This window comes from Bos taurus, chromosome 1, assembly GCF_002263795.3.
Source record: "Bos taurus isolate L1 Dominette 01449 registration number 42190680 breed Hereford chromosome 1, ARS-UCD2.0, whole genome shotgun sequence".
Taxonomy (NCBI): domain Eukaryota; kingdom Metazoa; phylum Chordata; class Mammalia; order Artiodactyla; family Bovidae; genus Bos; species Bos taurus.
The window spans coordinates 59134806-59156593 of NC_037328.1; the positions used below are offsets into that span (position 1 = coordinate 59134806).

General features: G+C 40.2%; 1 protein-coding gene across 26 annotated transcripts in view; it reads right to left on the bottom strand.

The window, feature by feature from the left end:
• The window catches only part of ZBTB20 (zinc finger and BTB domain containing 20), an 862801-nt gene that overhangs the window by 182880 nt on the left and 658133 nt on the right, over nt 1-21788 (bottom strand). For all 26 annotated transcript variants that reach the window (XM_059890169.1, XM_059890161.1, XM_059890164.1 and 23 more), the window contains one exon: nt 17887-17926. The gene's annotated coding sequence lies outside the window, so the exon portion shown is untranslated. The remainder of the gene's footprint in view (nt 1-17886; nt 17927-21788) is intronic.

Consider the following 21788-nt stretch of genomic DNA (forward strand, 5'->3'; position numbering starts at 1 on the left):
CATTAAGTTCTGCAACTGCAAGAGCCAAGCACTGCCATGTGCAGGTAGATGTCCCTGATTCCATCTTCAGGCAGCAAAGCTAAAACATATTAAGCGTGCACCCAGCAAATGTTGTGGGAGCCAGGAGAGTTCCAGAAATATTTCTGTTGAATGCAGAGAGGCCCCATTAAAAGCAAATTTGTAACGCATCTAATAGGCGGGAGAAAAGCCCATACCAATAGACTGTGTGCGCATGTGTCCCTGTACAGGATTGCTTTGAGCGTCCAGCCACAGCAAAAGGTAGCTGCAGCTGACCTAGAAATAATCCCTACAATCACATCAATAGCTCAGGCCTGAAAAGGACCTTTGATCTTTAGGTTTTCTAATGCCTATTGTTGAGAAAGGAAATAAAAGACTGATTTGGGGTAGTTTTTGGAAGATGGTATAGACTCCAGTCCACAGCTGGCCCTGACTCTGTCCCTCTGGGTCACTCTGTCTGTTTTCCCTGGATCCTCAGGCTGGTCCACAAGTCAGTGTGGTCTGCCAAGGGTGTACTGGTCCCAGGAAATAATCTGACTGTGGTGTGGAGAAATCTTTCTTCTTAGATCAAGTTATTTTTTGCTAAGAGATGAGAGGAAATTAAACCCTGCACAATCCTAGAAATGGATGAATATCTAGAGTACATGTTTTTGATTACATCTTGACTAAAGCCTAACTTGTTTTAGAGTTGCTGGCACTGTTAATGTGCACCCAGCTCTCTCTTGTTTTTCTGGCTTCTAATTACATCCCTCCTTGTTTCAACTCTATGTCCCCTTGGGGAGCTACCCGTAGAACTCCGATCTACTCTTTAAAAGAGGCCTCTATCTCTTGGTCATTACTAAAGAGGAAATGATTATTAGACACTGGACTTGATGAATGATCATTGTATCACAAAAGTCAAAAATTGTACATTCATATCTTATTAGGTAAAAGCATTTATTTGGAATTTAAATGTAGTCCCTCATTTTCTAAAAAAGAATAAATCAGAATCCAACACCAAAATCACTCAAAAGGTAATCTTAAAGTGTTTTCACTACAGTTCTTTGTTGTTTGGGGAAAAGGGGGAAATTCCCAATAATTGTGACCAGTAAGATTTCTCTTGGATTCCTGCTCCAAGATTCAGATCTCTGAAGTAGTTTTCTGAATGTTAGTGTACATTTCTGAAATTTGTCTCTTTTTAGAGAGTTGGAGTGGATGGTGAACACACAACCTACTGTGAGGTGGTTGACCTCTGTACAGATTCTAGATAGGAGATGTTCATGACTGGTGATAATAAGATGACCAAGAAATTGACCCTTTGTATTATCTATATTAATAAATAAATAGAGATAGATAGATTGTTATAGACACCTTGTCAACAGATACTTCATATATTTTGGGGAAACTAAACAGTATTAAGATTCTTTCTAATCTTCACTGAAAAGTGCTATTATTAAAACTGGTAGACTGGTAGTCATATAGGCGCAAACACATTCTAGGAAAAAATAAATCTACATTTTCTTACTCTCCTCCCCAACATTTTATGATTTTTGAGGCCCTCTTTTGCATCTTCATGTTAATTTTTTTCACAGTGTTTATCACTGCTTTCATAAAATTTTTAAAAATTAAAAAAATTATATATATATAATTAAGTCACTTTGCTATACAAAAGAGATTCACACAACATTGTAAATCAATTAGGCTTCAATAAAATAAATAAAAAGTGGTAGAGGAGTATGCAGAATCTCCTGGTGAAGAACCAATGTAGTAGACTATTCGAGTTTCATAATGATGGAAAAAGGAGGGGGCAAAAATCCCAGAAAATGATTCTAATCAGAGACTTCCTACTACTTCCCTTATGCACCCTTGACTAACTTGTATGGACCAGAATGAAGGACATTGCTAGAGGATTTAGGTGTAATTTTACTCAATTTCTGTCATGAGACACATGCTTCTTGTATTCAAAATATAGGATTAACTTTAAATTAGAGGTGATAATTACTTTCCATGTACCAAAGTCTAGAAATTTCCAGGGGGGAACTAAAAGTGGAATCAGTTTTAGCTTACTAAAAGTGTGAGAGGGTAAGGTGGCCATTCTAAATAAATATCTGGAAATTATTCTCTGGGATAAGATAGGTATGTCTGATTTATCTTCAATAACCTCACATTAGAAGAAATGAGAAAATGGCTGTCTGGGGAGGCCTTACAAATAGCTGTGAAAAGAAGAGAAGCAAAAAGCAAAGGAGAAAATGAAAGATATAAACATCTGAATGCAGAGTTCCAAAGAATAGCAAGAAGAGATAAGAAAGCTTTCTTTAGCGATCAATGCAAAGAAATAGAGGAAAACAACAGAATGGGAAAGACTAGGGATCTCTTCAAGAAAATCAGAGATACCAAAGGAACATTTCATGCAAAGATGGGCTCGATAAAGGACAGAAATAGTATGGACCTAAAAGAAGCAGAAGATATTAAGAAGAGGTGGCAAGAATACACAGAACTGTACAAAAAAGATCCTCACGACCCAGATAATCATGATGGTGTGATGATGGTGTGATCACTCACCTAGAGCCAGACATCCTGGAATGTGAAAGTCAAGTGGGCCTTAGAAAGCATCACTACGAACAAAGCTAGTGGAGGTGATGGAATTCCAGTTGAGCTATTCCAAATCCTGAAAGATGATGCTGTGAAAGTGCTGCACTCAATATGCCAGCAAATTTGGAAAACTCAGCAGTGGCCACAGGACTGGAAGAGGTCAGTTTTCATTCCAATCCCAAAGAAAGGCAATGCCAAAGAATGCTCAAACTACCGCGCACTTGCACTCATCTCACACGCTAGTAAAGTAATGCTCAAAATTCTCCAAGCCAGGCTTCAGCAATACGTGAACTGTGAACTTCCTGATGTTCAAGCTGGTTTTAGAAAATGCAGAGGAACCAGAGATCAAATTGCCAACATCTGCTGTATCATCGAAAAAGCAAGAGAGTTTCAGAAAAACATCTATTTCTACTTTATTGACTATGCCAAAGCCTTTGACTGTGTGGATCACAATAAACTGTGGAAAATTCTTCAAGAGATGGGAATACCAGACCACCTGACCTGCCTCTTGAGAAATCTGTATGCAGGTCAGGAAGCAACAGTTAGAACTGGACATGGAACAACAGACTGGTTCCAAATAGGAAAAGGAGTATGTCAAGGCTGTATATAGTCACCCTGCTTTTAACTTATATGCAGAGTACATCATGAGAAACGCTGGACTGGAAGAAGCACAAGCTGGAATCAAGATTGCCGGGAGAAATATCAATAACCTCAGATATGCAGATGACACCACCCTTATGGCAGAAAGTGAAGAGGAACTCAAAAGCCTCTTGATGAAAGTGAAAGTGGAGAGTGAAAAAGTGGGCTTAAAGCTCAACATTCAGAAAATGAAGATCATGGCATCCAGTCCCATCACTTCATGGGAAATAGATGGGGAAACAGTGGAAACAGTGTCAGACTTTATTTTTCTGGGCTCCAAAATCACTGCAGATGGTGACTGCAGCCATGAAATTAAAAGACGCTTTACTCCTTGGAAGGAAAGTTATGACCAACCTAGATAGCATATTCAAAAGCAGAGACATTACTTTGCCAACAAAGGTCCGTCTAGTCAAGCCTATGGTTTTTCCTGTGGTCATGTATGGATGTGAGAGTTGGACTGTGAAGAAGGCTGAGCGCCGAAGAATTGATGCTTCTGAATTGTGGTGTTGGAGAAGACTCTTGAGAGTCCCATGGACTGCAAGGAGATCCAACCAGTCCATTCTGAAGGAGATCAGCCCTGGGATTTCTTTGGAAGGAATGATGCTAAAGCTGAAACTCCAATACTTTGGCCACCTCATGCAAAGAGCTGACTCATTTGAAAAGACTCTGATGCCGGGAGGGATTGGGGACAGGAGGAGAAGGGGACGACAGAGGATGAGATGGCTGGATGGCATCACTGACTCGATAGACGTGAGTGTGAGTGAACCCCGGGAGTTGGTGATTGACAGGGAGGCCTGGCATGCTGCGATTCATGGGGTCGCAAAGAGTCGGACACAACTGAGCGACTGATCTGATCTCTGACAGAAAGAGTGCAGAAAGAATCTAATGAAAGGAAAAAAAATTTATCACTACAAAGACCTCTTCTACAAGAGAGTAGAAAGACTCTTTGACTAATTAGGTGGCATATGTACCATTGTTGTTGTTGAACTCAGTCGCTCAGTCGTGTCAGACAGACTCTGCTACCTTTTGGACTGTAGACTGCTAGGCTCCTCTGTCCATGGGATTTTTCAGGCAAGAATACTGGAGTGGGTTGCTATCTCCTCCTTCAGGGGATCTACCCAGGGATCAAACCCATGTCTCATGCACTGCAAGCAGATTCTTTACCACTGAGCCATTGGGAAAGCCCATTTGTACCAAACATATATATATAATGTATATCCTATACATACACCACTGCCCAGCTTCCAATTGGCAATGATGTTTGGGGAAGAAAAGGGTGAGAAAGAATGGAGGGAAGATTCATGCTAATAAACAACACAACACCAATCATCATTATTGGGTCCTGTTTGGCCTCTGAGTATAGGCCATGTTATAGAGGCAGGGGTATAATATGTGACGTTTTCTAAGGGCATCAATAAGAAAGTTAAACATTCGGCACTCTGAGCCTACAGTATGGCAGTGCCAGTCTTTAACTGCTCCAGGGGCATCACTGAAACCTAGCCGGTAGTCATGTGCTCCCACTTCTTGGGCAGTTTCACTGCTCAGGTAGAGGAGTTATTTACTAGGCCTGGTTCCTACCACTTGCCTCAGCTTGTAATTGGCCTAAAGGAGCTTCTGTACAATCTTGAACATGATGGTTTCTTTTCTGCTTCCCTTCTGGACACTGCCTAAGGATTTAAGGAACTGCATATGACTTCTGGACATGGTTTTTCTTTAAAGACGTAGAAAAAATGCTCCAGAGCACATGGCATCCCTTATCATCTGCAAATGAACTTTTTGTGCTGAAGGAATGCTCCAATTACCACTCAGAACAGCGTTGCACAACTCCTGCCCCACAGAGAGACTTGGGTTGCACATGCCGGGAGCCACATGCTCACAATTCCAAAACACAGGAAGATGCTCTGTCAGTCTGCGCTGTGAAGGGCAGGGGAGGATGCTGTCAGTGTGGCATTTCTGCCTCTTAGCGTCTTTCACTTTCCCTGAAGTTGCTGAAAAATATTCCATTTCATTAAGTATGTAGTAATACACATGGGAGTCAGAGAGAGGGAAAGGTGGAGGACACTGGTGACATGGCCTCTAGCACTTTATTTATGAGAACATCCAGAAATCTCTATCTACATCTGGTAGAAGAATAGTGTCAATTCTGCCCTGGAGACACAGATCAGGCAATGTTGCCAGTGTGTATTTTTCCCTTCCCAATAATTTACTGATTCTGGAGTCTGATGGCAGAGCTCAGATGATCACTTTCACATTCATATGAGTGAACAATTAGCCTGTCCCTTTGGGGGAATGGCGATGTCAAATAAACATAAATGTTTGAAACCAGGGGAAGTACTGACTGTCCCTCACCCAGAAAGAAACTCTGCTGGTCTCCCGAGTGGTGCTTCTCTCCCCACAACTTTCCCTGGGAGAGGGGTGAGGGTGGGGGGTGCCAGCAGAGCGCAGGAAACAGCGCTAGAGGTGACCTCACAGGACAAGAGTGGGCACTGCCTTTGCAGCAAAGGGTGAGACTACACAACAGAACGCCTGTGAGGCTGCTCATTCGCCCTTTGCATGTTTTTACTGTATTATTCACCTTTTCATCGTTGATTATATCTACTTTTAAAATATTAAGGATATGTCATAGTATTTCCCTAGTTGTTTAAAAAATACTGTTTACCACAGTGATTTCTATTTTCATGTAATAAAATGTAATATTCTTTAAGTTTTCAGATGGGATTGTATGCTTGGCAAAAGCATCTTGTACCCCAATATAAAAATATTCCCTTACATGGCAAAAAGTACAATTGACAAGTACAGAATTAGTGAAGATGCAGAGAAATGGGCAGCCTCTTTCCTTGCTGGTAGGGGTATACATGGCTTTCCCTAGTGGCTTAGCAGTAAAGAATCTGCCTTGCAATGCAGGAGGCCCGGGTTCGATCCCTGGGTCTGGAAGACAGCATGACAACCCACTCCAGTACTCTTGCCTGGAGAATCCCATGGACAGAGGAGCCTGGCAGGTTACAGTCCATAGGGTTGCACAGAGTTGGACTTGACTGAAGTGACAAATCAGCAGTAGCAGCAGGGGATATACACTGATACAATTTTGCTGGAGGACACTTTAGCAGCAGATACATTTTACTTTGGCAGTTCCACTACTAGAAATTACCCTAAGGAAATAATCAGGCAAGTGAATTAAAAAAAAAAAGCACATATGTATAGAGATGGTTACTGTAGCACTGTTTAGTTAGAAAAAATTTCCAAATATCCTAAATGTCCATCTGTAAGTGACTTATTCAATAAATTACCCTCTACTGGAGTACAATGTGGCTGTCAAAAAGATAATGTAGATCTATATTTATTATTATGGAAAATGCCTGTTACAATGAGTAAAAAAGCAGATTGCAAAACAGCCAGCAGATTTTCCTTTTATTTTGAAAAGAGAAAGACAAAGAAAAACAGACAGATAAATAGATATGTTTGGAAATATATTCCCCAAAGTGTTAACTCTCTGGATAGTGAGATTTTGAATGGATTTTTTTCTTTTACATCATTACTGTAACACATGCAAACCAAACTAAATGTATACTTTAGAACTAAAAAAATAGAATTTGAATTTTAGGGAAAAAAGCTTAGATAAATCCTGTAACAACTACTTAAAAATTTAAATATGAGTTTCATAGTCATTCAGTTCAGTTCAGTTCAGTTCAGTTGCTCAGTCGTGTCCGACTCTTTGCGACCCCATGAATCGCAGCATGCCAGGCCTCCCTGTCCATCACCAACTCCTGGAGTTCACTCAGACTCACGTCCATAGAGTCAGTGATGCCATCCAGCCATTTCATCCTCTGTCCTCCCCTTCTCCTCCTGCCCCCAATCCCTCCCAGCATCAGAGTCTTTTCCAATGAGTCAACTCTTCGCATGAGGTGGCCAAAGTACTGGAGTTTCAGCTTTAGCATCATTCCCTCCAAAGAAATCCCAGGGCCGATCTCCTTCAGAATGGACTGGTTGGATCTCCTTGCAGTCCATGGGACTCTCAAGAGTCTTCTCCAACACCACAATTGAGAAGCATCAATTCTTCGGTGCTCAGCTTTCTTCACAGTCCAACTCTCACATCCGTACATGACCACTGGAAAAACCATAGCCTTGACTAGACGGACCTTTGTTGGCAAAGTAATGTCTCTGCTTTTGAATATGCTATCTAGGTTGGTCATAACTTTTCTTCCAAGGAGTAAGCGTCTTTTAATTTCATGGCTGCAGTCACCATCTGCAGTGATTTTGGAGCCCAGAAAAATAAAGTCTGACACTGTTTCCACTGTTTCCCCATCTATTTCCCATGAAGTCATTAGCAATTAGTAACTCTCTGAATAGGGTGACACTACTGCCTGACCATTCTCTTGATGGATGGCATCACTGCCTGCCTTCCCCAAGTTTCCTCCAAGTTTGCCAATTCAGGTAACATATTACATCTTAAAAGACTTTAAAGTATAAAAGGGCACATACTGGAAATAACCCAAATATCTATACTTAGGGCATTGTTAGGAAAATTCTGGGAGTTTTATATGATAGGAAACTATTCAGACATTATGGTGGCAGTATGTAATTATACTGAGAAGGGCTTACATAATATTTAGTAAACAATAGAATACAACCTTATACATACAGTATGTGCTAAATCGTGTTAAATTCAGAGGAAAGACTAGAAGGTGATCTAAAAAATTGTTAATAATCACTTTTTCTGTTTAGGGGGATTGTGAATATTTTCTCCATACTTTCTTAATATTTTACAATAAATGTGAATTATAGAATCATGAAAGAAGTAACTATTAAAAAAAATACAGCTGTGTTGCTCAACAGCTGGCAAATTTTATCCCAGATGTATCTACAGTTGAGTTTTGAGTCAAATGGTCTTAATGTCATTTCCTAAAGGAAATCTAGTAGAATGGAATGTGTTCAAATAAAGGAAAGCTGTCATTGCCACCACCTCTTTGCAAGCCACCGCTTTATAACAGAATAAATCTGAATGGGGAATCCTAGTGCTATTGGCAATTAAGAATTTACACATTCTTTAGGTCTTTTTTATATCTTGTTTTATGCTACTAGAAGCTGAAGTTTAGTTAATCTTTAGTACTCTGAAAGGTCTCCAGCTCTGGAAGCTATTTTGAAGTCTGATGACATAGGACACCATTAGGAATGGAGGCTCATCCATTCATTTTAAGTGAGAGTTCCCTGGAATAACAAGGGTGAGCTGCTATACCAGGTCTTCTATAGATCATTAGCTTTCTTTCCCTTTTTTCCTTCTTCTCTCGTACCTACCCACTCTTCCTCTCTCCATCCCTTTTTCCAAGAAAATAAATAAATAAATAAATAAATAAATAAATAAACAGTCTATGTACAGTTAGATGGAAGCTCTTAAAATTCAGAGAAAATTCACCCAGGACCAATACCACACTTCAAGTAGATGACCTAATTGTTCCTAAATGATCATATGTTAGCAAAATGATGATGGAAGAAATCAGAATTGTCACTTACATATGCATGTTGTATATTAGAGGCTTGTCAATAAGGCAGAGAGTAGATATTTAGTGAGAAAGCAAGAAAATAACTAGGTAATGCCAGAATGGGAGGAAGGAGAAGGCAGAAGAAAGTAATGACGTGGGTTTCTGTGTCTTTTGGCAAAGGTTATCTAATCACCTGTTCTTGGCCTTTTGGATTAGATGTCAGCCTTTAAACTAAACTAGACTGTTTTTTCTGTACCAAACACAGTGCCTGGTGCAATGTAGATGCTCACCAGAGGCTTAGAGAGTTGAACAGAGCCCTTTTACTGCCTTTTCATTCTGGCCTTAGGTTGGATCAAAAAGAAACTAAAACCCCTAATATCTTTTCACGCTTATTATGTAAAATTCCATCGTAATTTGAACTAAAAGGCACATCTTCTCTAAGTTTCCTCCTTGGTCACTGAACTTCTGGAGAAAGTCACACAAGACAGAATGGGTACTATAAAAACCCATCAGACTCACCTAGACCTTCTGCACTGCCAAGGAGAATCCCACTGTGTTCTTCTGGTCAACCTGCCATCCTATTTGTCCCAAGAACTATTTTACACTTCTACTTTCCTCAAATCTCCTCCTCACTTATTCTTGGCAGCACCTTGCTCCCTAGGAGTGACCATTTGGGACACCTCTCAACCTCTTAGAACCAAGCCTACACACAGCTTGCACGTATCTCTACCCTTCCTTCTTTTTTCTTGTAACTATGGAAGAGATGTCCATCCGTCTATCCTTCTGCTTGTGCTCAGGACCCCGTGTCTCTGTCATATCAGGAACCATCCGTTCAACAGTCATCCTATCCTATTGTCGCTCCTATACACTGAATCTCTCATCTCTACTGTATTTTTCTAAGCATATAAAAATGCTAAAATCGCCATTCCCCTCCAGAAACTTCTTTTGACCTCACCCCCCCTCCACATTCCTAAGATATTATACTAGCTCATTTTCTTTTCCTTTAAGGTAAAATTTCCAAGACTTATCCACATTTGCTCTGTTTCTTCACTTCTTATACTTTCCTCATCCTTTAACAAATAAGTTACTGCTTCTACCTCTTCAAAAAGCCACCTTTTGCTAAAGTCAACAACAACCTTCAGACTAATATATTAAGTGATATATTTTTCAACCCTTAACTTACTTGACTCCTCAGGGGTCACTATTGACCACTCTCTTTGAAATGCTTTCTTTTCTTGGTTTCTGTGTCAATGTTTTCTGATTTTCCTACTGCTGCTGGTACTGCTAAGTCACTTCAGTCGTGTCCGATTCTGTGCGACCCCATAGATGGCAGCCCACCAGGCTCTGCTGTCCCTGGGATTCTCCAGGCAAGAACACTGGAGTGGGTTGCCATTTCCTTCTCCAATGCATGAAAGTGAAAAGTGAAAGTGAAGTTGTTCATCCGTGTCCGACTCTTAGTGACCCCATGGACTGCAGCCCACCAGGCTCCTCCGTCCATGGGATTTTCCAGGCAAGAGTACTGGACCCCTTAGCTATTCCTTCTGAGGATACTCATTTTTCCCTTCCAGGTGATTAAATACTGAGTTCTTCAAGTCCCAGTTTGGGCCTTCTTCTCCATCTAACCTTGTCCCTAGGCAATTATCATCCATGCCAACAGCTTCATTTGTCTTCATTTTATTTCTGAATTCCAGTTGTATACATTCATCTGCCTACCCAATATGATTACTTCTCTCTATCGAAAGCATTTGACACTAGACATCTCAGAAACAGATCTTAACCCCAGTTCTCCTCTGGTGTTTCATAGAACCCTGAGTGGCACCATCCTTCATATTTTTAACAAACATAAAACCAGTAGTCACTTCTTTCTCCTTCATCTCCCACATCCAATCCATATATTCGTTTCAAAATTATATATTTTGTTTCTGAATTATCTCTCAGTTGCCTTCATTTTGCTTCCATTCCCATCGTCAAAATCCAAGTCTATTTTTTATCTGTTCTATTACTATAGTCTCCTTACTTTTGCTCCTCCTAAACCATTTACCACAATGAAACTAGCTTAATTTTTTAATTTCAGGTTTATGGTAGTTTATTATGCAATTGTAAGAGATAATACAGAAAGGTCTGGTATGCCCTCTACCCCTCTCTCATAATGGCCCAATATAATATCTTGTTTAACTGTAGTACAATATCACAATCAGGAAACGGACACTGGTACAATCCATCCACCTTATTCAGATTCACTCATTTTACATATACTCATATAAGTGTGTGTGCGTCGCTCTATGCGATCGCATCCTTATGTAAAGATTTGCATGATTACCACTAGTCAAAGTACAGAACGGCTACATCCTAAGACTATTTTGGGCTACAGTTTTGTAGCCACAGTTAGCCCCATCTTCCCTCACTCCTTAATCACTGTTAATCTGCTCTCTATAATTTTGTCATTATAAGAATGTTATATAAAGGAAACTGGCCTTTTAACTCAGTGTAACATCTTTGTTATTAATCCAAGTTATACACATCAAGAGTTCACTACTTCCAAGTGTTGAGCAGTTCCATGGTTTGGTCATACTATGGTTTAACCATTTACTGATTGAAGGACATCTGGGTTGTTTCCAGTTTGGGGCTATTGTGAGTAAAGCTGCCATAAACTTTGTTTTCTGTGTGGATATGTTTCCATCTGTTTGGGATAAATGTACAAGAGTAGTAAGATCTTTTTAGAATACAAAATTGATCATGCCACTTTCAGTCTTAAATGTGCTTTTCCATTGCCCTGAGGCAGGTCCTTAACATGTCCTCAGAGATCCTGACATCAACAGGCCTTGAATTATCTCCTCAACCTCAGAGGTCAGCTCAGAATCACTTCCTCAGGGAAGCGTCTTCTGTACTTCCAGACTCACTTAGATCCCCCTCCTATATTGCTTGTAGAGGACCTGGCACTTTTATTTCACAGCAGTAAGCACAGCTTGCAATTATAAGTTCTTTTGTGTGACCATTTGATTAATGTCTCTCTCCCATCCCCCAGACCGTAAACTCCAGCAGGGCAGAGGCTCTGTGTGTTTTGCTATTAGGTTTTCAGCACTTAGTAGACATTTACTTTGTGTTTAATGAAATTCCACGAAGATTTTAAGACAGATAGTCTTGGATTCAAGTTCTATCTGTTATTTCCTAGGCATTCTTGGAAAAAATTATTCAAACATGCTAAATATCCATTTCATTTTTATAACATTATAGACTTAAAAAGAGTAGTTTAAAAGGTTAAATCATATAGCCATTAAAAATATTTTATCTAGTACCCAAAGAAAGGCAAGTACTCAACAAATTTTATCACTAGTTTCACAAAAGATAAGAGTTTTGTTTTTGTTTCCAACTTGGGTTTAGTTCATTGTCTTCATTTCTTGCTTGTTCCTGGGATTCTGATTCTGGTAATTTTAAGAGTCTAAAAAGGAAGCCTCAGTTTAGAACTCCAATAATTCTATGACAGCTGGTTTCAACCTCAGGTATGTCCCCTTAGGCATTTGAGAGCCTTATCTGACCTCTTGGCTCTGGTTTCCATTTTCATTTTACTCAGTACTTCCTCCTCTTGTTTCCCAGCTTGTGGATCTTAGGGTTTGCAGGAAAGCCTCTTCCCCCTCCCAGTTTACATAAAGAAGTTTTCTAAACATATCTTGCCTCATTCCTTATGCTAATACTTTTCCATGGAGGAGAATCATCCTGTTGGTAAGGCAGCCCTTGGTCCCTGTTTCTCAGTTGGCTGGGACTTATCTATTGAAGTTTCTGAGTCTTTCTCCTTTCTAGACTGCTTAGACTAGCAGGAGTCAGTGACCTGGAAAAGCATTACTCTTATGCAGATCCAGATTTTCCCTTGGGAGGAAGAGAGTCAGTGAGCCCCTTCTACCTCTCATACTAAGTTATATCCTTCCACCTAGACTTTAGCAAGAATTTTGGCTCCCCAGCTATCACTGTTTTTATTTTTCAATGGGCTTAAAATTTGAGTGGGGAAAAACTGCTTTTTATTGTACCCCTTCAAAGAATCCTACACTTAGGTTTATACTTTTGCTCAGGATATCATTTCTTTACTTTTCCTTTCTTTCTTTCTTTTTTTTACATTCAAGCCATTTTTCAAGACTAGCTAAATGGGAAGTCTGGGGCGCTGCAGTCTATGGGGTCACAAAGAGTTGGATACCACTTAGCAACTGAACAACAACAAAAATCACATTTTACACGATGTTTTCCAGCCCATAAGTTTTCTCTCATGAAAGAAATCCTACAGTACTTATTGGAGTATCATTCCTTTTGGAATTGTTATTATCTTATGTGCATATGGAACACTCAATAGTATGGCTTCTTTTCGTAACTCAGTGTTAAGTTTCTTAAGAACACACAAGGGCAATGTGCTCGTTTATGTTTTAACTCACCACTAAATATGATTCTGAATCCTAGCTTGTGCTATGTTTTCATTCTAGTAATGTACTCTCCCATTTCCTTTATGAAAAGCTTATGGAAAGCATTGTTTAATAGGTAGAAAGGCTAAAAGGAAAGGAAGCAGAGAGAGGTAATGCTCCTGGCTATGATAGACTGGTCTGTAGTGTATTTTGATTCTCTGAATCAAAGATAGAAAAAAAATAGCCACTACTACTACAGGGAAAAAAACATGAGGAGGAAGGGTCCTGAAAATGATATCTGAGCAATGAAAGACAGTGAATATTTTAAAGATCACTGAATTTAATTTATTCAACCTAAATGCATAAAAGTACAGGTGGGGACATTATTTATGCAGGTATATGCAAATCACTTTATAAAATAGGCAAAGCCCTTCTGCTTTTTATAAGTTGCCAAGGTGGTTCCTGATATTTTAAAAGCTATGCACCTTTCATGTAATTTCCTAAGACTTGGAATCCCTCTATCAGAATCTCATAGTCATTGTCAGAGCAAGTTTATTTTTTTTCTCTCCTCTGGGACATTTACAAGGCTCTCATAACCATCATAAAAAGAGTGGTTTCCACAGAGATGTGACTGGAAAAAATCACTTGGAAATCGCTGAGGAGCAAGTCACAATGTTCAAAGCAGAGAACATAGGCTTTGAAAACATGAACCCATCTGACCTCTTGAATTTAGAACAGTGAATTCCTGAGCTCTGAAACATGGGGCCCGGCTGTGCATGCCATATTGGTGCTATAAGACTGGCAGTAGGTTGGCTGTGGCATGGTCTATTTCAAACTCCTTCACAGTGCCCAGTGTTGCATGTTCCCAGATGACATTTGGTTGGCAGAAGCTGGGCCTCCAAAGCTGGCAGTCTGGAATGCAGCCCACTGTGTTTTGACAAACACATAATTGACCATCTGATCACCAGCCTACGTTCTGCACTCAGGTCACTGAGGGGACCTGGGCTTTCAATAGGTCCCTACTCCTTATCTTGTTCATCTCCGCAAACATTTCTCCAGAAAGTAATACAGAGAAGACTTATGCACACCCACACATATCTTCCCATTTGCTAAAGAGAACATGGCACATGCAACAGAAGCTGCTGAAAACCTCCTTTAAATTGTCCTGGCAGCCCAAAGTGAACAAGAGAAAAGCACGCTTATGGTGAACTCTAATTCAGAAAGAAGGAACAAATATCCTGCATTGTTTCAACACTCTGCTGTGCATAAGTTGCAATTCAGTTCAATGGCTTGGAACTTCTCAGAAAAGGGCAGCCATGGGAAAATGATAGGAACTGGGGCTTTGATTGACTTTAGGAGGATCTTATTAAGAACTGGTTTCATTTTCAGGTGAAAGAAGGCAGACTGGCATTGCCAGACTGGCAATGTCCCCTCCTTCTTGGCCTGCCAAGGCCACTATGAGAGAAGGAGACACATATTTCTGGAAACCAGTAGGCCTAACTCAAGTTGAGGTCTCCAGTGAAGGGACTTAAAGGAACATTTCACCTGAAATTTGGCCCCACAAAACATGTGAGCCTTCATCCAAGAAGGCAAGGATTGTGCATGGGGCCAAGCCAGGCTGGCGTTAGGCAAACATCAGGGTCTATGCCGCACTACCCAGTGGCCTCTCCTCTCCTTTCCCAGCCCCACTGCACAGTTGAAGCCCTTGGTTTTCATCTTTGACCGGCTCTCCCTTTTCTCAGTCAGTCACCAGACTGCTCTTTTTCTAAAACATAAATCTCCTTAAAATTCTTCAAAGCCTCACCAAGCCTGTTACTTCAAGTCCAAACTCCTTGCTCAGCATACAAAGCCTTCCATGATCTGCCTCCTGCTTACTTGCCAGCCTCATCTCCTCTGAAAGGATCTCCTTTAGTCACGAAACTGTGCCGAGAACTCGGAACCTGCCTGCTGTGTGTCACCTCCTTTGCGCTGGCTTTTTTTCTGATTGCGATCTTCTGTTGCTCCCCCCTCCCCCATACTCACCTGGTAAACTACAGCTCACTCTTCAGGCTTTTAGGTTCCGCTTGGGCACCCCCCATGTGCAGGCAGGTGCTCCTGCTTCTTTTTTGATCCCTTGCTACATCTTGTATACCTCCATTCCAGTGGCCATCACATGGCATGGCCTTTATTTATGTATATCTCCCTATCAGGCTGATTTTTAACAATGGGGAGCATTTCTTATTTATTTAGCAGTTTTAAGAACTGAGAATAGTGACTGGTTTTCCATAAACGTTTGTTGACTGAAAACTGAATAAAGAGCCATACGTGATAATCCATCAAAACCTAAGCTAAGCAGTAGTATTAGCTTCTACAAGCAGGATAGGAGCCTCCAAGCAATGCAATGAAGGCAGAAGACCCCAGTAGTAAGGCACTTTGGATGGTTATCACTGGGTGAAAGGAAGAGTGGGAGATCAAGGGTGTGATAGAGGAATGTCTTGTTAACAGAGAAGGTAGGCAGTGAATTTTCAGGCTTTTCAACGTTTAGTTTTCAATACAGAAAGGTCCTTTCTGAGAATGCATCTGAGTTTGAACTGTGGACAGTTCTACATTATAAGAACCTGGTTCTCAAATAGGGCGAGTCTGTGCTATCTACTTCAAGGCAGCATGTCAGGTCATGGAGGGCTCCTCTCTGCTCTGCTAAAGATGAATGGGATGAAACACTTTCGGGGGAACGTCTGGAAGCTATTCAGCTCCTATTGAAATCTATGTAAAATCCAGACTGGGACTTTGGACTAAAGGCAGTGCCAAGGAGAAAAAATTCGAACAGGCAGAATGTTGTACCTGCCTGGAGGAGGCCATTCAGTGGCATTAGGAGCTAGAAGCGCTAAGGGATAATGTTTTCACCTGACCCCAGGGAACTTTTCTTCTCCTTCTGATGGGCTCCTGGGGCACCACCTCTGGAGCCATCAGCTGTGTCTGTGGGCACATGAGGTCAGCAGAACTGTCACAGGCCCCGTCACCCTTGAAATAAAGGCAGTCTCAGGATTTTAAACAATCTAAGCAATCATGGAGGTGGGAAAAGGTTAGTGGGTACATGGATGGGCGTTCAGTCTATTCCAGGTCACTTGCTCAGCCTCATTTCTGGTTAAAACTTGGATCTTTCTAGAAGCTGCCAGATTGATGGCTGATGTAGAATCGAATCAGTTTCACATTTTCCTATGAGCCAGGCACGGCCTTTCAATTATGTTTTTTATCTCAAAGGTCTCCCCTCGATTTCTAATCTATGACCCAGGTCTCCAGGCCCCTGCACTGCTTGTGTCTGAAGCTTGCCCTCCAGTGCTGACGTCATAATAGCTGAGCCGGGCGGGCAGGAGTGCACAGTGCTGACTCATCCCCGGTGATGTGAGGATTAATGCCTTGTCTAACACACAGCTATTATGTGAACTGTTTTTACACAAAAGAACTGTAACAAAAATGATTTGCCAGTCAGAGGACTAGAAATACACAGTGCTAGGTAACTGGAGTAGGGACACAGAGACTTAAAGTGGTAACTGCAAGCATGAACGCCGACACCCTCCAAAGCACTGACAGACCCACTCTATCAACACCGAGAATGAGGAATAACAAGACTTGTCAGGGGCAGAGAGGACCCACCCCTGCTGTATAAATGCATTACACACAGCACCAGTCTTTGGGGAGTTTAATCAATCTCCTTTCTCTGTCAAATAACTGTCACTTTAGACTTTAGCCTTAGCATCCTTTGGAGGATATTGCTCCCCTAAATATATTTGCAACTCGCTTCTAGGAATGTGAGTGGAAGCCACACACAAGCAAAAGAGCCATGGGAACACCCTTTCTGTGCAAATGATTGCAACACAAGAAATAACCTCGCAGTGCGAAGGCGTCAGTGAAGTAAGACAGAGTGTTGTGAATAGGGGACAGCGTTCACCAGAGAGTGAGAAGCAGCTGGAAGGACGCTGATAATATTTATCCTGTGAGTGACTGCCACTACCTGTGGCATCACTTGGGTAGTGTCTCACACAGTGACTTTGATTATCTGGGTTCAGGGCCCCAGAATCTCTTTCAAGCAGCTCGAGGTAAAATTTATCCAAACCAACTCAGTGCAGCCTAATTTGGGCTTTAAATAATAAATATTCTGTCTTTTCATCTGAAATCAAGTTATTATTTTTCCCCAAATGACTTTCCATCTTTTCTAAAAAGAGAATGGTACCTTCTATAAACCTCCTAGCATATGTAATCCTGGATTTCTCTCTTTTTTTTCCTGGACTTTACAATTTCACAGGATTTCAGCCTAAATGACTGAAGTTTTATACTTCAGTCTTATACTTCCTGTAAAAGGATATTAGAAATTTTGTACAAAAAATGAAACCTCTGATCTAGAAGTTGAAGTAAAAAGCTATTGAACCTAGCGATGGGTATATAACTGAAGAATAAATAATTGCCCATTGATTGACAGCAGAGCAAAAGCCCAACTGTTGCTGGTATCTGACTGAAGAATGTAAGCTGTAGTCTAGAAGAGCAGTGACTTTTGCAAAGAGCAGCTGTGGCCAAGTCAAAGGCAGTCTTTATATAATACAAGCCCAGTGGCTTGGGCTGCTGGCCTTTCAGCCCCGTCATGATGGCAGCTACTACTATCACCAAGAGCATCGACTCCAAACATGAAAGAAGCTAATACACAGTTAAGACGCGCTGGAAACCACAACAAAGCCAACTGGAAAACATGCCAATAAAGACTCAAAATTCCCAAATCAGGCACTTCTGTTTTTTTTGAAAAGTAAAGAAACCATTTTACTTACACAGAGAGAAGGGGCAGGCCACAGGCTGATGGTCAAGGAACTGAAAATCAAAGACAAAACAAGGAATTAAAAATAAACCCAATGATACTGTGGAGAGAAGGAAAGCAAATTACGTTTAGACAGGACTTGTTGCTCCTAAAGCATGAGCAGTAAGAGCCCATTTTGTCACCTGGAGCCCAAGATTCAGGACTCATAAAATGTCCAAAGATGTGGCCTCTTGCTGTCTGATCAATGTAGAAGGGGTGGTACCTCTTTCTTTGTCAGCTTTGTTTTGATCGGAATCATATAAACAGTTTCTAGAGTTATGCTGTTCAATATAGTAGCCACTAGCCATATATACCTATTTAAATGTAAAATACTTAAAATTTAATTAAAAAGTAAATGTTTGGTTCCTTGGTCTACTAGTCACATCCCTAGTGCTCCATAGCCTCCTGTGGCTGGTGGCTTGCCTTATAGACAGACCGTTTCTATCATTGCTTAAATAGCTATTGGGTAGCACAATGAGAACAAGTAAAAGCTTTACTATGTTGTACATGACAAATCTTAGCTAATTTTGACAAAGATAGACTTCCGTAGACTTTGCTTCTTTGAAGGGTAGATTTAGAATGTTTAATGCTTTGGATACATTCAAAACCTCCATGTGCTGTCAGTCATTAACTGACAGTGGTTACTGCCTTGTCTGCTGCATAGCACCAGGCTAGGAACGTGCCCTCTGACAAAAGGATTTTAAAGAAAAGCATCTGTCCCCTAAAATGCATTTCTAATAATAAAAACTTCAGTTTTCTGCTATACATCAACATGAATCAACATAGGCAGAAACCAATATAATACTGTAAAGTAATTATCCTTCAATTAAAAATAAATAAATGTAAAAGGAGAAAAAAAAACACAAACTTCAGTTTGGGGGGAGTTGACCTTAACAGTGTCTCATTCTGTATTTCAAGTCTGACAATTTTCTTTTGTAATCGTCAACACACAAGTCAAATAAGCGATTAATGGGCTGGCCTGCTCACTATTGTTTTGATAGCTTTTCTTACAGAGAAATAAAACTGAAGTAACAGAAGATCCAAGAGAATAAACCAAACAAGGATGCTGAGAAGACAAAGCAGGTCTCCTTATCCCACCCCACTCAAATATGTCAAGGACTTAAAATACGCTGGTTGAATTTTTGTGTCTCTGACACTGTAGTTTTAGCCACTTCACATAAGGCCTCCAGAAAAATGCAAAACAAACTGTATTAAAAAAGATCAAGTAGAAAGACCTGATTAAATAAATTAGCATAGAATAAGGCTAAAGCAGAAAACTGGCAATTAGAGCTTCACTTCTCAGCAAGTTTTCTGGACAAATGCACCATTGTAGAGATTCCTCCGAAAAATACATCTTTCTTTTTGTGGACTAGGTGAAACCCTGTTCCATGAACATGCAGGAGTGAAGGATGGTGTTTACCTCTTTGGACAAGAAGAGTTAAATTGAAAATCTGCAGCTTGGACCATAAAGAGAGGTTGGGGGTCTCCAGTGATTTTAAATTGTTTCACAAAATTGATGAGCTTAATGAAAATTTTAAGCAAGATAATTAACTTATGTATGATTCACTGAAAGTACACACAAACTTGAAATATATATGTGAGTGTCTATATATATATATATATATATATATATAGACCAACTAGCTTCAAAGACTTTAAAACTCTAAGTTTTGCTACATTCTAGTCCCGTCTACAAGCTGGGATCCTAGACTATCACACTGGTGCATCTTTTAAACTATTTTTCCTTCCTTCTTTTCTTCTTTTCTCCTTTCCTTCCTTCCCACCGGCTCCCCCAATATTTTTGAGGTTGCTTTCTTTCCCAACCTTTGAAAAAACAGAGAAAAATATGACTGCTGGTTAATCTGTGCAGTGTGCTCGCTTATTTTTCTGTTGTATGTTATAAACCCAGTAAGTCTCAATAATAATTATGCTCTTTTTGAACTATACTCAGCATTTATGTTCTTATATCTAAGCATACAACTTTCTAAATTTCAAGGAGTATTTATTCATAAAAGTTAATCAGTCAAAATTAAATTTTTGATGTGATCAAAAGAGATCGATGTAAATTATACCCAGATTGACTAATATATCCAAGGTCTGGAATGAAAAACTATCTTTCCTGGATGTCAAATGACACACAGGCTGTCAATGACAGGAATCCAAGATGGAGAGAAAATTCACAGTGTGTATGTCACAGTCTAAGACAAATTAAAGCCAAGTTAAATTAAAGATTTTATTGGATATAATTGTTGTCTTTATGTATTAATGAAAATCAATAATATCTATCCCAAATTTAATATTAAGGCTAAAAATTTAATCTCAGAGTTCTTCTACAATTTATAAACGTTCATAAATGTCAAAAGGCCCCTGTTTCTTGATTGAATTACAATCTGCTATGCAATTTTGAAAATATGTATTAATCTGCATGGGTTTATTTTTGTTCAGCTCAAATTGTTATTTTATTGATATGTGCCCTTTCTGCCTAAGTGATATTCACTTTGTATGTCTGTATATTGTTTTCATCTGAAATGCAAAGAATTATCTACAGTGGTTTTGCACGAGATTAAAATCATTTGCATTAAGCATGCTGGGTTCAAAGCACAAATATCTAGCAAAGAGTAAAGAACTGTAAAGGCCAAATGAATCAGGACCTTAAAACAGTAGGGGAGGCAAGAATAGAGGGAGGGAGAGGGGTTAAGTCTGACTTTAGTTTTGTGATATCTGAGTAGAGTCCGAAATGCAGTACTTGGATGCAATCTCAAAAACGACAGAATGATCTCTGTTTGTTTCCAAGGCAATCCATTCAATATCACAGTAATCCAAGTCTATGCCCCAACCAGTAATGCTGAAGAAGCTGAAGTTGAAAGGTTCTATGAAGACCTACAAGACCTTTTAGAACTAACACCCAAAAAAGATGTCTTTTCATTATAGGGGACTGGAATGCAAAAGTAGGAAGTCAAGAAACACCTGGAGTAACAGGCAAATTTGGCCTTGGAATACGGAATGAAGCAGGGCAAAGACTAATAGAGTTTTGCCAAGAAAATGCGCTGGTCATAGCAAACACCCTCTTCCAACAACACAATAGAAGACTCTACACATGGACATCACTAGATGGTCAACACCGAAATCAGATTGACTATATTCTTTGCAGCCAAAGATGGAGAAGCTCTATACAGTCAACAAAAACAAGACCAGGAGCTGACTGTGGCTCAGATCATGAACTCCTTATTGCCAAATTCAGACTTAAATTGAAGAAAGTAGGGAAAACCACTAGACCATTCAGGTATGACCTAAATCAAATCCCTTATGATTATACAGTGGAAGTGAGAAATAGATTTAAGGGCCTAGATCTGATGGATAGAGTGCCTGATAAACTACGGAATGAGGTTCGTAACATTGTACAGGAGACAGGGATCAAGACCATCCCCAAGGAAAAGAAATGCAAAAAAGCAAAACGGCTGTCTAGGGAGGCCTTACAAATAGCTGTGAAAAGAAGAGAAGCGAAAAGCAAAGGAGAAAAGGGAAAGATATAAGCATCTGAATGCAGAGTTCCAAAGAATAGAAAGAAGAAATAAGAAAGCCTTCCTCAGCGATCAATGCAAAGAAATAGAGGAAAACAACAGAATGAGAAAGACTAGAGATCTCTTCAAGAAAATTAGAGATACCAAGGGAACATTTCCTGAAAAGATGGGCTCGATAAAGGACAGAAATGGTATGGACCTAACAGAAACAGAAGATATGAAGAAGAGGGGGCAAGAATACACTGCTGCTGCTGCTAAGTCACTTCAGTTGTGTCCGACTCTTGTGCAACCCCACAGACAGCAGCCCACTAGGCTCCTCTGTCCCTGGGATTCTCCAGGCAAGAATACTGGAGAG